The following is a 16,431-nucleotide window of genomic DNA, read 5'->3' as shown; positions in this document are numbered from 1 at the left end:
TTGCAGACTTAATAGTCTATTAAAACCACATGCCCCATGGCCCATAAAAAAGGGGAAACAAGCATTCGATCTCTTTTAAAGCTCATATATAGTCAAAGACCTTCATTTTCCTGACATGAGTGAAACTTAAAACTTTACCATGAGCAAACAGAGCCTCATCATTCTCAATGGAGAGCTATTTTAAGAAAGAACAACTAAACCAAAACTGAGTCGCCCCTTGGATTCACTGGAAATGCTGCTCCAAAAATAGCAATGATCCTATCACAGCTTCAACTATGCAGACAGCTCTCTCAACATAGTTGAAAATATCCTTTATAGACTGATGCTTTATGCTTACTACTCTGGTAGACAAGCTACAGACACTGAAATCACTGAACCCCGAAGCTCATGTGAGAACAGCATGACCCTCTTCTCTTGCTTGCTCTGCCTCCCAACTACACTGTTGATGCCGTCTATTTAATCCACATGTAGGATATATCAGCAAGGAGTATCCAAGAAATAGAGATCCCAAAGAAGACTGTATTTGTGTTCTTTGGCACAGAACCAAAAATAGGAATAAAGAAGCACAAAAAGACTGCTTTAAAACCAAAAGTGCTTGGGAGAAAGGGGGTTTTAAAATATCCTTTCTTATTGACTTACAATATCTTGGAAAAATAGTTCTCCTCCCCCAAGAAGCCATCCAAATTCCATGAAGTGATGTCAGATGTGGTCAGAGGGATATTCCTTCTTCTGCTTTCCTGGAGACTCAGTGTTTTTTGAATTGTCGCCTGGTTTTACACAGACATTAGTCACATTCCCTTTCCTTTTCTCCTTTATTAAAAACAAATACAATTTCCTGTATTGACAAATCGATGGTTTGGAGCTATGATGACATCAAGTAATTTTTCAACATGGAGATATTCTAATCAGTCAGATGAAAGAAGAGGCAGGGTGGATAGGAGGAAAGAGAGAAGAAAGAAAAGAAAAGCAAAAAAGAAATGATTAGAAAAGAAAGAAGAGGGATCAGTGACTGAGCCTTCACATAGTTAGGGTACCAAAGAAGAAAAACTGCACCCTCTGTTTCTTTTCAGAGAGCCCATTAAAATTAGGAATTGGGAACTTGACAGTTTTCTCTCTTTTCTCCTCCCTCTTTCCCCAAATCCCCCTATTCCTGGCATGGCTTACTTGGGCTACCTGTGTGTTCCTGGCTTCTCTGTCTGCCACTTACCAATCTTGGCCACCATCCTTCCGTTCTCCCTCAACCCAGCAGTTCCAATAATTTCCCTTGAGCCACTCCAAGAGGCCTCCTCCTCCAACACCAGCTCATCAGTTGGTTCTACTCATCTCCCTTTTCTTCCTTGCCCATCCCTCTCTCCAGCCATAAATTACTCTTCCAGATGAGAGTGTTTATGTAATGTTGGTGGCAAACTGGGTGCGGTTGCTCTAACTCCTGCACTCCAAAAAGACAGGTAGAAGTCGGCAAGTATAAGGGAAAAATACATTTTTAAAAGCTAGAGACAGTAGGAAACAGTCATTAATGCAAATGGTAGAGGAGAGTCTTATTTTGTTGGAGACAAACATTTTTGTCCAGATTATTCCCTAAACCAAAAAAGGGTAAAATTGTAGATATCCAAAGGGTGTTCACTTTGCATGTAGACTGCCTTACCTATTATAATACATGTATGTCATTTCAGAATTTAATCTCAGCTAATAATATAAATGTCTTAGCTTGTCCACTAATATGACCAGAGCCTGGCTCAGACTTACAGTGCAGAAAATGGACATTATTCAAAGATTCAAACCTTAACATCTTCCTTCAGAAATAATTTATTAAGAGATATACTTGTCATCCCAAATATCTTAATATTCAAAGAGGAAATGACATACATAAATGTCATAAAATGCATAGGATCATGAACTGACTGGGACCAATATACATAAATGTCATAAAAAGCATTGGTTCATGAACTGACCAGAACTATGTATGATAAGAGAGATGTGTCCAGTCACTCAGTCGTGTTTGACTCTTTGCTACCCCATGGATTATAGCCAACCAGGCTCCTCTGTCCATGGGATTTCCCAGGCAAGAATACTGGAGTGGGTTGCCATTTCCTCCTCCAGGTGATCTTCCTGGCCCAGGAATTGACCCTGCATCTCTTACATCTCCTGCATTGGCAGGCAGATTCTTTACCACTGTGCCACCTAGGAAGCCTGAAAAGAGAGATGAGCTATATCAATCTACTTAATTTCTGCCAAGATCTCCCTTTACTCATCTTCTCCACACTCTAGATTGAAATACTCTCCATGAACTTCTCTCTGAGGGCTCAGACAGAGCAAAGTGAGGTGTCACCTTGATCTTCATAAACAGTGTCTCAAAATCAAGCTTTCCTTGAGGCTGACATAGCAAGTTGTTCTGCCATAGCTTGAGTCTATTATTTCTGGCATACCTCCTGAAAGAATGCACACTTGTTTCACTATTTTATCACTGTCACCAACTGATTTGAGATTAACCATTGTCCAGTGTCCAGCCCACCACATTCCTTTGTCCCCCAGATGATTTCTGTTGGGCTCCATAACTGCTGACCCCTAGCCACACTCTAGTATCTAACTGTCCATGCAAGTCCCAACTCTTGCTTAGTTTCAGACTAAGTGGAAGAATATAATAATAATGCCTCTTGTGTTCTAGTTTAATAGTCAGTCAAATAGCTCCCTTGTAAACTGAGAAAACTAATTTAGGCCAGAAGGAAGAAAAAGATCCTGAGCTGTCTGAAGGAAGCTGAATGAGCATCAGAAATTCTCATGCTAAAAAACGAGACATAAAAAGATGCATGCGTGTGTGCCCTAAGACTGGGACGCAGGGCACTGTTCCCCACAGGCAGAGCAAGCCCCCTCCAGAGGAAGATGCTGGCTGCCCTCCACAGGTGGTCAGGCAGCCTCCAGGAGAACAAAACCAGATGCCCCCAAGGGCCCTCAGCCAGTTCCCCTCACAGAAATAACCTGAGCCAAATCTTGGATATTTGGGTTTGGTTAAATCTAAATCTTTCTGCCATTATTGTCCATCAGTTGGTTCTCAACACAAAATACACAGAATGATTTCCCTCTGCCACCTTCATCTGCTAACCACTTTGCCAGTTCTGCTTCTTTCTCTGGGTGACTATCCCCTTCGACCTGCTCCCCCAATCCTTGGGCTGTTCTCACACCATAAGGTTTACAGGTCCCCAGATACTAACTAGTATTCTAGTTAGAATTAGAATTTAGAATTCTAGAATACTAGGATACTAACTAGTGTTCTCCTAGCTGCTTAGGGAAACTTCAAAAACTTAGTTTTTTCTACCTCTGTCACAGTGCTCCTGCTATTGTGCACATGGCACTCTAACATGCCACTGTCTGCTTTCCATTTTCTTTCATTTTCCCATCCCCTGGATGTCCCAGACACATCACGGGCTTCACAGTCTGACTCACTGCTGCTGCTGCTAAGTCGCTTCAGTCGTGTCCGACTCTGTGCGACCCCATAGACGGCAGCCCACCAGGCTCCCCCGTCCCTGGGATTCTCCAGGCAAGGACACTGGAGTGGGTTGCCATTTCCTTCTCCAATGCATGAAAGGAAAAGTGAAAGTGAAGTCGCTCAGTCGTGTCCGACTCTTAGCGACCCCATGGACCGCAGCCCACCAGGCTCCTCCGTCCATGGGATTTTCCAGGCAAGAGTACTGGAGTGGGGTGCCATTGCCTTCTCCGAGTCTGGCTCACAGTCTTTCCCTTTACCCAGCTCCTAGAGTCCCTTGAAGAAATGTCAACACTGATGTGAAACATCCACTGAAGACAGTCTTATCTTTCACTCCCTTACTTCCAATGACCTTTGCACAACCATTCTCAATGTCACCCTTACTCAGATTGATTTTTTATTTCTGATCTAATGTGGATCTTTAGTGGCACTTGTCTAAATTGTTTATGGTCAATCTCCTCTTCAGGACTTGTTCAAGATCTTCACCATTCTTTCTTGCCCCTTCTCCCTCACCAACCTCAGTCTCCTCTGACTCTTAGACAAGCATGCCTCTTTCTTTGATGATAAAATGGAGGCCACTTATCATGAGCTCTATCACTCCCTTGAACAAAGCTAGTGGAGGTAACGGAATTCCAGTTGAGCTATTTCAATTCCTAAAAGATGATGCTATTAAAGTGTTGCACTCAATATTGCCAGCAAATTTGGAAAACTCAGCAGTGGCCACAGGACTGGAAAAGGTCAGTTTTCATTCCAATCCCAAAGAAAGGCATTGCTAAAGAATGTTCAAACTACCGCACAATTGCACTCATTCCACACACTATCAAAGTAATGCTCAAAATTCTCCAAGCTAGGCTTCAACAGTACATGAACTGTGAAATTCCAGATGTTCAAGCTGGATTTATGAAAGGCAGAGGAACCAGAGATCAAATTGCCAACATCCATTGGATCACCAGGAAAGCAAGAGAGTTCCAGGCAAACATCTACTTTTGCTTTATTGACTATGTCAAAGCCTTGACTGTGTGGATCACAACAAACTGGAAAATTCTTAAAGAGATGGGAATACCAGACCACCTTACCTGCCTCCTGAGAAATCTGTATGCAGGCCAGGAAGCAACAGTAAAAACCAGACATGGAACAACAGACTGGTTCCAAATCGGGAAAGGAGTATGTCAAGGCTGTATATTGTCACCCTGCTTATTTAACTTATATGCAGAGTACATCATGTGGAATGTCAGGCTGGATAAAGCACAAGCTGGAATCAAGATGGCAGGGAGAAATATCAAAAACCTCAGATATGCAGATGACACCACTCTTATGGCAGAAAGCAAAGAAGAACTAAAGAGCCTCTTGATGAAAGCAAAAGAGGAGAGTGAAAAAGTTGGCTTAAAGCTCAACATTCAGAAAACTAAGATCATGGCATCTGGTCCTATCACTTCATGACAAATAGATGGGGAAACAGTGGAAACAGTGAGAGACTTTATTTTTGGGGACTCCAAAATCCTGCAGATGGTGACTGCAGCCATGAAATTAAAACACACTTGCTAATTGGAAGAAAAGCTATGATCAACCTAGACAGCATATTATAAAGCAGAGACATCACTCTGCCCTCAAAGGTCCATCTAGCCAAAGCTATTGTTTTTCCAGTAGTCATGTATAGATGTGAGAGTTGGACTATAAAGAAAGCTTAGCACCAAAGAATTGATACTTTTGAACTGTGGTGTTGGAGAAGACGCTCTAGAGTCCCTTAGACTGCAAAGAGATCAAATCAGTCAATCCTAAAGGAACTCAGTCCTAAATAGTCATTGGAAGGACTGATGCTGAAGCTGAAGCTCCAATACTTTGGCCACCTGATGTATAGAATAGACTGTTAATAAAAGATCCTGATGCTGAGAAAGATTGAAGGCATCCTCTGTCATCCCCTTCTCTTCCTGCCTTCAATCTTTCTTCAATGGCATCACCGACTCAATGAACATGAGTTTGAGCAAGCTCCAGGAGTTGGTGAAGAACAGGGAAGCCTGGCTTGCTGCAGTTCATGGGTTGCAAAGAGTCAGACATGACTGAGTGACTGAACTGAACTGATCACTCCCTCACACACAAACAAACTCAAACATTTATTTCTTTACTTATTTTTATTACTTTTCTTCTTGTCCTACAGGATGAGGCTTCTGAGAAAACAATAGCTAGGAATAAAGAAGGGTTCTTCCTTTCTAATTCAAATCTCTCAAAAGGATAATTTCTTCATCTCCCATTTGTTTCTGTTTTCATCACATACCCCCCAATCTGACTGTAACCTGGTTTTCATGAGAACCACTTTCATGTTTATATTGTTAGTTGCTTTGTGATTCTTGAAGTTCTCTGCTTTTATTGCAGTGTTCTTTCCCAATTCTTTCCTTGCTTTTGTGATCACAGATTCTCAGTCTCCACTGTGGGTTTCTCTTTCCCTTTCTAATTCTTATAAGTTATTCTCCTGGGTCATGATTGCAATCCATTCTTTTGTCATTTACCTTGTTCACCACTGGGAAATTTTCTACTCTTGAACTTTGAAGTGCCTGTGTGTGTGTGTGTGTGTGTATGTGTGTGTATCTGAATCCCCCACAGACATCCTGAAGTCAACATGTCATTATTATGGGTGTTCTACCTGAGCAGAAACAAATTTCAGATGCTGAATTTTAATTCATCTGAAATAGTGGTCTAATTGATGAATCTGTGGATATTTGTCCATGGATATATTTGCAAGAAGGGTTTGAATTTTGGCCAAAGGCAGAAGCAGTATGTGATGGTGTCCACAGAAGAACAAAAAGGCAAGAACAAGGGAAGAACCACAATGTCATTCTGTCCATTACTTTATTTTAGAGACTGGATTTCAAGTTCTTTAGTAAGAAACAAAAAGAACTCTTTTCATAAGAAAACTGGTACAAACCAGGATACACAAGCAATACTTTAAGGTCTAATAGCAAAATGAAGCACCAGTTGAGGATAAGGGACACTCTCTCCATTTCTGGAAAGAATTAAGGGATGTCAGCACCGTTCTAACACTTGAGAGTTTTACAGCCTTGGGTTGCATTAGAAGCCAGCTCACTAATAAGGCCAGCTTTCCCCTAGAGAAACACTGAGGGCAGATCATCAGCTGGAAATGTTGAGTGTCAGCAGACAAGGTAAATACCATTGCCAGCATGCAACGGCAAACAGAAACAGAACCATAGATGCCAGTGGGCTTGAATTTTTATGGCACACCCTTCTGAAGACTTCCAGCAATACTAAAGAAAGGGGCAATATATGAAGATATTTTATAGTTATACATTCTACTCATGTAATCTGATTGTTAATAGCAGTGTGACACCATTCGTTCCCAGGGGGCATGTGGACTGGATATTCAGTTTGTCTCTAACACTGAACTCATAGTCTTCTTCCCCACACTATCTTCTCCTCCAGTGCCTCCCTCTGAATTGCTGCCACCTCTATTACCTCTCTACGACACAAGAAGAAAAGCCAGGATTCTTCCTCAATATTCCCTTCCCTCACCCTTCACTTCAGTTCTCTCAATAACCACCTACTAATGACCCCAGGAAGAAAAGACCTCAAAATGATGATTGTTTCTCATCTGAATGCCACAAAAGAGCCAAGATATCATCACCACTCAGACATAATCAAATGGGAACAATATTTCTTTTTTCTTGTAATTCAAATATGGAGAACTTGACAAAACTTATTACACCCAAAATACTAACTCACTTCTGCTAATGCATATGGGAGTTTGTAGTACTACTGGAAGTAAAATGGAATTATCCTCCTGAAAGGTTTATGTGTTGTAAGAACTTGAGGTTGAAACATAAGAGTTAACTGGAAATTTAAAGGATTTGAAGTCTAATGTCATCATGTCTTCTGTACTAGGCAGAATAATGCTCCCAAAGTTGTCCATGTTCTAATCCCTGCAATCTGGCACCGTGTTACTTTACATGGGAAAGGGCACTTTGCAGTGGTGCTTAGGAGTGCAGACTTTGAGATGGGGAGACTATTTGGGATTTTCTAAGTGGGTCCAATCCTATTAGATGAGAACATTTTCCATCTGTGAGCACAGAAAGAGGTGGCCATGGAAGCGGAGTCAGAGAAATCTTACATTGCTGGCTTTGAAGCTGAAGGGAAGGGGATTGCAAGCCAAGGAATGTGGGCCACCTTTAGAAGCTGGAAAAAGCAAAGAAGTGGTTTCTCCTGTAGATCCTCCAGAAAGATACACAGCCCTGACACCTTGATATTAGCTTGGTGAGACCCATGTCAAACTTCTGACCTACAGGGTTGTAAGGTAATCAATATGTGTCATTTTCAGCCATTAAGCTTGTGGTCACTTGTTGCAGCAGGAATAGAAAATGAATATATCTTCTTTCACTTAAATATTATATCTTTGGAAAATAAAAGAGCATACAGCGAATGAACCTCTGGCATCAAAAGATGGTTTCAAAGGAAAGAATCAGTTTAAAAAGAAGATGTGATTGCCTAGATAACCGGCTCAAAAGGCAGAAGAGAGTAAATTCCACTTTTCCAGTTCTTGGCAGTAGTTTATTTACCCGAGCAAGGGAGTCATACCCTGAAATTTATTTGGAAAGGTAGCATAAAAATACCCATATAGCTTATTGGGTCAGGATAAGAAAAAAGAAAAGCATGAGGGAAGAAGTACCCAGTAGAACTTAAGAGAAAATGGTCGAACCAAAAGTCAGAGGTAGCATGTCAGCACCCCGAGGAGAACAGGTGCTTAAGCCAGAATGACTTAGTCTCAGGTCCCACCTCTACCACTCACTGGCCATGTGGCACTGACAAGCTGCCTGTCATCATTCCTTCTCAGTTTCTTTATCTGCAAACTGACAATAATGAAAGTATTATCTGTGTATACTTATTAGAAATAAAAATCAAGTAACATATATAAAAATCACACATAGATATCATCAATAAACATTATATTGTTAATAATAATATCTAAGGTCTCAGATGTCTACATAGCCAGCAACATAGTTCAAAAATCATAATACAGGAAAGCAAGTATCAGCTTAAAGACTCTCTGGGCAGCTAGTCACTTGTTGCAGACCACTATGTCTGAGGACAGGCACACCTGGTTTGACAGAAATGAAGTTAAGTGAAATAGAAGTAATACCACAGTGCAAAAAGGAAGGAAATGCAACTGAAATCAGATACCTGAAGTAAACCCACAATGGAAAACATTTAGTGAAAATAAAATAGCAATGAAAATTTTCTAGGCATAAACTACTGCTGGGCATGGTCAGGCAAAGTATAGTTTTGATATATCCCGAAGGCAGTTTCTAAAATTGGCACAGAATAAAAGTACAGTGTTGATCCAGAACTTCAGGTGAGAATGTCTCTGCCAGCAGACAGGTGCTGCTAATAGCAATGGCAGAACATCTGGTAAATACTTTTTATGACTTGCTAATAATATCTCTCAAAAACATTCAAGAAAAAAGCAAAGTTATGATAATTTATTTTAGTTCATATTAATAAGAAAGAGCTAGATGGTGACATTGAACAAGAGAGTTCTTTTAGTGAAAGAAATTCTATTTTAGTTCTTGCAATGGCCAGGACTGGTAACATCAGGGACTAGAGTTCAAGTAAAACAGATTTCTAAAAGGGAATATGGTATAGTCTAGGACTCTCAAGGGGAAAATGACCCTTTGTAGATGGAAGGGTATAAACCTTGAAAATGAGCATAATTCTAGGATATCCCAATAAGGCAGAAAGGAGACAGAAAGTAACAGGAAGAACGAGGTTCTGTAAAAGAACTCCTTGCCGAGCTAAAATTTTAAGAGAACATATGCAGATTTTGGAAAGAGGAATAGCATAAAACTATTAAAAAGTAAGGTCAAAAAATAAATACAAATCCAGCATAAACATAAAAATGCAAACAATAATAAATTTTAAAATTTACAAAATTTACATTCAGAATAGTAAGCAAAACAGAGTATAATAATACAGAAGGGAAAAAACTGAACTCTTCAAAGTCTGCCTTGCTGCCAAGACAAATAATCAGGAAGAAACCCACTGAATAAGTCATTAACTTGGCAATAGTTTATGTACCCCTAATAATAATAGTGATCACAATGAACTGAATGCCAAATATATGGCAGATGCTTCATATATATTTTCTCATGTAAGCTCACAAGTCTATGAAGTCAGTATGATTTCATTTTATAGATAAGAAACTAAAACTTACAGAGATGAAGTCACTTGCCCAAAACCACACAGCTTGTAAGTTTTGGAGGCAAGTTTTAAACTTGAGTTCCTTTAACTCCAAAGACCACATTCTTTCCCCTATTCTTCAGTTGGTTTCCCTAGGATCTGTGAGTCACTGTGTTGGGCCTTGGCAATGAAAAGATGCAGAAGGCATGACTCTTGTTTTCAAGAAGTTCAGTCTAGTGAAGAAAACAACCATGGAAATAAATGATTATAATGCAAGGTGCAAGGCATTATAATAGCAGGGTGCCCAGAACTGTATGCAAGAATGGGAGACAGAGTGAAAAATCAGCTTTGAGAAGCAGACATGAGTAAGGTTTTGTGAAGTTTGTGGTGAATTCTGTCAATTGGTTTGTGCACATCAATTCTTTCCTCCTTCAAGGTGTCTTCCTGTTCTAGAGAACAGAAAAGTTGAACTCTACATTGGTCCAGCTCCCTTGCACCTAGGGATCTGGATGTGATTTAGAGTCTACCAATCAGCTGGGCTCTAGGTGGCAGGTGATATTAACATGAAGACCTCACTTCTGACTGCTTCTTCTTTCTTTGCCTCCAAGCAGGGCTGGACCATTCCGTTACAGTGCTCAGCCCAGCCACCGGCAGTGAGGGTGTGGAGAAGGCTGTGAGGCAAACCCTCGTTGCTGGTGTGGATCTAGCAGACGCAGCATGACTTGGTGATGGAGCTGCGGTTAGAGACTTTGTCAAAGAAGACTCTATAGAAGTTGGTGACTAGTGGGATGTTTAGTCCCAGCTTCTATGGAGTCTCCTTTCCCAGAGTCTCTGGAATACATTCCTATTTCCCCTTTCCCACCATCACTATCTGGAATAGAGCGTTTTTACTTAGTTTGTCATGTACTAAGATGTCCTCCTAATTTTTTCCCTCTAATATTATATGCACTCCAGCCCACGCTAGATGATATTCAAACTGGTGTTCTGTTCACTCCAGGTTCCCTGAGCCCTTCCTACCCCTAGGTGCCCTATAAGTTGCCTCTCAAAGTTGCCCTTCATCTGACGCTCAGCCTACCCTCCAGGATCATCCCAACTCCACTATGCCATCAATTGAGCAAAACTGATTTACTCACCGACGTCAAACATGCTCCTGAGTTTTTTGTTTTGAGTCATTTTTCTTCGTTTGGTTTTTTATTTTATTTTTTTGCCTCACTGCTTTGTTTAAGGTGTCCTTCCCTTACATGTACAATTATCAAAACTGTATCTGACATTCAAGGCCGATTTTCTATCTCACTTTTCCCATGAACCCCACAATGATCACCCCAGACTGAAAGGGGCCCCTAAATCTGAATTTCTAAGTCATTTAGTTTCATCTGTAACAAATAGATTAGAATAGGTAATTACAATACATAAACCTGCTTTGGTAATATTTTCCAACAGTAGAAATCTTACCTCTAGTATATTTAACTTAAGAAGATATTTGTATGTGCTTCATATATGCACCAAAAATAATGGAATAATAGCAAAAAAAATATATAGTGTAATAACATAGAATAGTGTAATAGGAAGCCCGAGTATAATAGCAAAAAATATAATGCAAATGTCCATTAACATGGATCTGGCAAGATAAATTAAAAATACATAATATTCACATGAAGTCATTAAAAACAATCTAGATTTTTTATTAAAATGGAAAAATGCTCTCAACATATTATTGAGTGAAAAAGCTGGCTGTACAACAATAAATATAATATAATTTTATTTTAAGCCATATACAATGTCAATCTAGATATCTAGAAGGGGATGAAACAGGTCATGGGATCTGAAGTGATTCTCTTTTATTTGTATTCTTCTGTATTGGTCTTTACACACACACACACACACACACACACACACACTTATTGATATGTATGCATATGTGTAAACTACACATATAGGTATGCATAGGTCTTTACATATAGATATGTACACATGTGTGCATATATATTTATGTGTATGTAATACCAAGCATTCTTTATTCTAATATTATAGAGCAAAAAAAAAAATATTATAGAGCATTCCTTATCTCATTAGCTGGACAAAGTTCCCAGAAGTCAAGTACCACATTCATGTGAGAACAACTTAGTACATCTTCTTGTGTATTATTAAGTGCTCATTTAATACTAACTGAATATACGAATGGTGCAGATGGGCTATAACTTGAAGATGAGGCAGAGAATACCCCACTCTTCCCACTTCCCAGGTTTGCCAATACTGCCCAGCTGCAGAACCATCTTAAACCACAGGGCCTGTTTACATCTAAAAGAACTGGACTTCAAAGGGTAGCACATAGGATCTGCTGCCTCTGGTAGAGAGCAAGAGATAAAAATACACCCAAAGCCCCAAGTGTATGCTCTTTGACATCTCTTTGTTGATAACTAAAGACAGAGCAGGTTCTTGGCAAAAACAGTGTGTAATGAAAAACTCTGGGGGCCTGGGTGGGAATAGGCAATGTAATTCCACAGGCATTACACTAGTTTTAAAAATAGGAAGCTTTTCCCGAGAGAAGTGGTCCTTGTGGGTAACTGGAGCAGACATGATGTGTTTCAACTTCACGAGTAAAGACCCATGAAGTCATTCCATATTTTAGTCATTTTTTCGTGTTTCTCTTCTTTTCTCTTTTAGTTCTCTCTCTCACTGCTTTAGACTATTTTAAAAGGTTTATTTCAAACCCTATTTTCAAGCAAAACATTATTTCCATATTATGTCATACATGTGCACATACACACACACACATACACCACAGAAGTCAGTTCTTTTTGATGATTCAAACTGAACTGACAGTTCAATCAGTTCACCAAACTGAACTCTCAACTTTCTATTCTACTGACATGGGGCAGGTGAATGAATTCTATAAGAACACTGAAGACTGAAAATCTTTTATACTTGGACTTTGTAAGTTGGGATAACACACTCCTGAATTCAGAAAGTGTATCTATGGATTTGAGGAGCACAAAACTGGAGGCAGAGAAGCCTATTTGGAGGCTGTGGATACATATGAGAGATATTTAGGGAAAGGACCAGTAGCAACTGGTGGTGAACCGGATGAGGTTAGGGTGAGCAAGACAAGAGTCCAAAATGACTCCTAGGTTTTTAAATTGAGTAACTGCTTAACACAATTCACTGGAGTGGGAAATAGAAAGAGGAACAGGTCTCGGTGATAGTTTGAAGTCATTGTGATAATCAAATTATAGATGCTTATTAGACACTTGTATATATGGTTCTTTAGATCTGAGCAGTATACAAATTCAGATATTGGTAATAATGAAAACTGTAGAATGAATGAGATAATGCATTACTGACCTCCTAATAGGTTTACTCAACACAATACATGCTTAGGGAACCAGCAGAGGGAGAGAGAGAAAGCAAGCATGTGTGCTAGGTAGTTCATTTTCAAAAATATATCCAGAGCTGTACAATTTAAAAGACTAGAGAGACCATATTGTTTCTCCTTTGTTTAAAAATATGTACTTACTTTTGAATTACATATCATGGAATAGCAAAGGGTGATCTTTTCTGATGGTCTCAGAAGCTCAGACTGGTCCAGGAAAAGGTATACAGAGTGAGAAGAGAAGGTACCAAATCAAACACTGAGGAATAGCAACTTCAAGAATAGGCAGAAGAAAGGAAATTGGCAAAGAGGTCTGAGAAGCAGTGATGAAGAGGTAGGAAGAAATCCAGGAGAGTTGGAATCTCCAAAGCCCAGGGAGAAGATCAATCCAAATGTTCCTGGCGATTGAAATAGCAGAAGAACAGAAAAGTCTCCACCAGAACTAAAAACAAGAAGGTCAGTAACTTTGACAAAAGCAATTTCAGAAAAATAGTAGAGGCAGAAACCAGACTGCAGTGGGTTGGAGAATGAGTGGCTCTCAAGGAAGAGAAGATAATGGGCAAAGACAAGGACCTTGGCAGTGAAGAAAAAAATGTAAGGATGTAGAGGAGGATGGAAAATATTTATGGTAGGAGATTTAAGCATCACTAAAATAGTTTAACTGGAAAACACCAGTAAAGTGAGATAATATAAAAGGAAAAGAAAGATTTAATTAGTGTAATTAAATGCAGAACCCGTCAGAAAATTGTGCACAGGAGTATGGTGGATACTGTTGGTGCTCCGCCCAAGCAGGTACCACCAATTCGTAGCTACTGTGAGTACTGGCTGCTAACAGCTTACTGCTGGCGCTTTTCTTTGGAAAATTCTCTTTTCTACAAGTAGGAGCTGCCTCAAAGAATGGTATGCCTGCCTCTTCCCAGGGCAGCTGGCAGACAATGACCAATTGATAGAAAGTTACAAAAAACCAGCCTTTGCCCCAAGATAGGACCAAATCCATGATGCAATTTATGCTCCAGAGCTCCCTGTGGGATTGGACTGTGAGACCACATGCTTGCTTAGCCCTTCATTCTGCCTTATCCTGTTTTCCTCATCCCTTTCTGCTAAAAGAAACCCTCAGTAAATTACAAAAATTCCTGTCTCTGGCATCACTTTCTGGGAATCTCCTTGAATATCAAGAGAAAGTTGCTCATGCATTAGAAAGGGAGAAGGGAAGGAAGGAAAGAATGCACAAGGTTTCTAGGGTAGATGGCAGGCATGACATTGAGGAATGCTTCTCTAATTAATGCTGCTCTAGAAATAAAGGAGAAGGTGGGGGTATCTCCTATGAGCATGGCATGAGGTGATGAGTATAGGAACTTGAGAAGACCTAGAAGGTGTGAGATACTAATTATGGGAGGAGACAGAAAAGGAAACCAACAACTTACTAGAGAGATATAAGGGGATTAATTAGATGAGGTTCAGTAACAAATACTTTGATGCCACCTTCTCCCAAATCTAGCTAAACTCCTATTTTGAAAAAACTAAAGAGTAGGACAAAGAGGACATTCTGCTGTTATTAATGAATTCACAGTATATGATTGTTCCTAGATTTTGAGCTTCCCTGGTAGCTCAGATGATAAAGAATCTGTCTTCAATGCAGGAGACCCAGGTTCAATCCATATCAGGAAGATCCCCTGGAAAAGGAAATGGCAACCCACTCCAGTATTCTTGCCTGGAGGATTCCATGGACGGAGGAGACTGGAGGGCTACAGTCCATGGGGTCGCAAAAGGGTCGGACATGCTTGAGCAACTAACACTTTCAGATTTTGAATTTATAAAAACTATACAATGAAAAATTGTTAATTATAAGTTGAATTCAAAAATTTTCTGCTTTCATCTTCGACACTGACAGTAAAATTTCCCTCTGCAGGTCATCAATAGTGTCCCAGGTTTTCTATGCGGTGGACACCCTCTGTCCTTCTTTTTGATCTTTCTGGGGCATTTGACATTGTTGATCATTTTCTTCTTGAAACTTCTTCCTTTGGCTTCAGGGTGTCATCATATCCTATTTCACCTCCTATCTCTAAGGACATTCCTTCATATACACTCTCATATATATACCTCTTCTTCTTTTTCTCCCAGTCTCTTCAGCAGTACTCCCCCAAGGCCCATCCTCCACTTTCTGACTTATCATTCTCTATACTCTCCTAGGGTGAAATCATTCACTTTGGCAGCACTTTTTTGCAATGATCACTCTAAAATGTGTATCTCTAGCTTAGATTTGTCTTCTGAGCTCCAGGTAAGTATATATATATATATATATACATAAAATGAATCATCGCCTAGACATGCCTTATGTGCTTGCTCAGTCACTTTAGTTATATCTGACTCTTTGCAACCCTATGTACTATTACCCACCAGGCTCCTCTGCCCATGGGATTCTCCAGGCAAGAATACTGAAGTGGGTTGCCATTTCCTACTCCAGGGGATCTTCCTGACTCAGGGATTGAATCTGTGTCTCCTGCATGGCAGGCAGATTCTTTACCACTGAGCCACTGGGAAAGCCCTAGAGAGCTCAAACTCAGCAAGTCTAAAACTCAACTCATCCTTCCATTCAATTTTCACTTTTTGTATTTCCCTATCATGGAAGCAGACCTCACCAATACTTTGCATCTAATCCAGAACTCTATAAAGGAGTTACCCTAAATGCTTCTCGTTTTTTCACTTCCATATCCAATCATTTACCAGGTCCAATAAGTTCTACTTTCTGAATATTTCTAAAATCTCTCCCTTCCACTGTTGACTATTGCTTTACACTATCATACTTTCTCATGTTTATGGAGCAAAATCTTTACTGCCTGGATTATCTCCCATCTTCCTCCATCTTCTTTCATCTCCCTTATGGAAATCTGAGCAAACCATGTTCCTGTTTAAAATATATCAATGGTGTTCAGTGTATTTGAGACATAATCCAAATGTCTTAATACATTTTCAAACCTTTTGTGATCTGGCCCTTGCTATGTAACTAACTTCATCTCTCACCATTATTTCTCTTCCATTGTTTTCTCTGAATCCCCAAACTACTTACAGTTCTGTGCCTCTGTTAGACTCTCTCTTGGTTCCATGAGATTTTACATGTATTTCTTTAGCCTAGAATGCTCTGTTCCAGTGTACTTTTGCAATAACTACCCATTGTCAAAATTGGTACAGATGTCACCTCTCCTAGAAAGATTTCTTGACATTTGTCCCAACAGCTGAATCCACCTTAGCTCAGTCTGTGTCCCTCCAACATAGCACTGATTCTGTTATGCTGCTGACTGGTGGAGAGAAGAAACTGCAACTGAGATGTGTCTGATTCTACAACTATTTCTCTATGGTACAGTATTGCCTCTCATGATTGACTAAATATTTCTCAATATTG

General features: G+C 39.9%; 1 protein-coding gene across 1 annotated transcript in view; it reads right to left on the bottom strand.

Annotated features, from left to right (window-relative positions):
• Window positions 1–16,431, bottom strand: part of PAPPA2 (pappalysin 2) — a 297,914-nt gene that overhangs the window by 193,425 nt on the left and 88,058 nt on the right. The window lies entirely within an intron of this gene.

The sequence above is a fragment of the Dama dama genome, chromosome 14, assembly GCF_033118175.1.
Source record: "Dama dama isolate Ldn47 chromosome 14, ASM3311817v1, whole genome shotgun sequence".
Classification (NCBI taxonomy): Eukaryota; Metazoa; Chordata; class Mammalia; order Artiodactyla; family Cervidae; genus Dama; species Dama dama.
The sequence above is the reverse complement of the archived record's forward strand: the minus strand, read 5'-3'. Positions and strand labels throughout refer to the sequence as shown.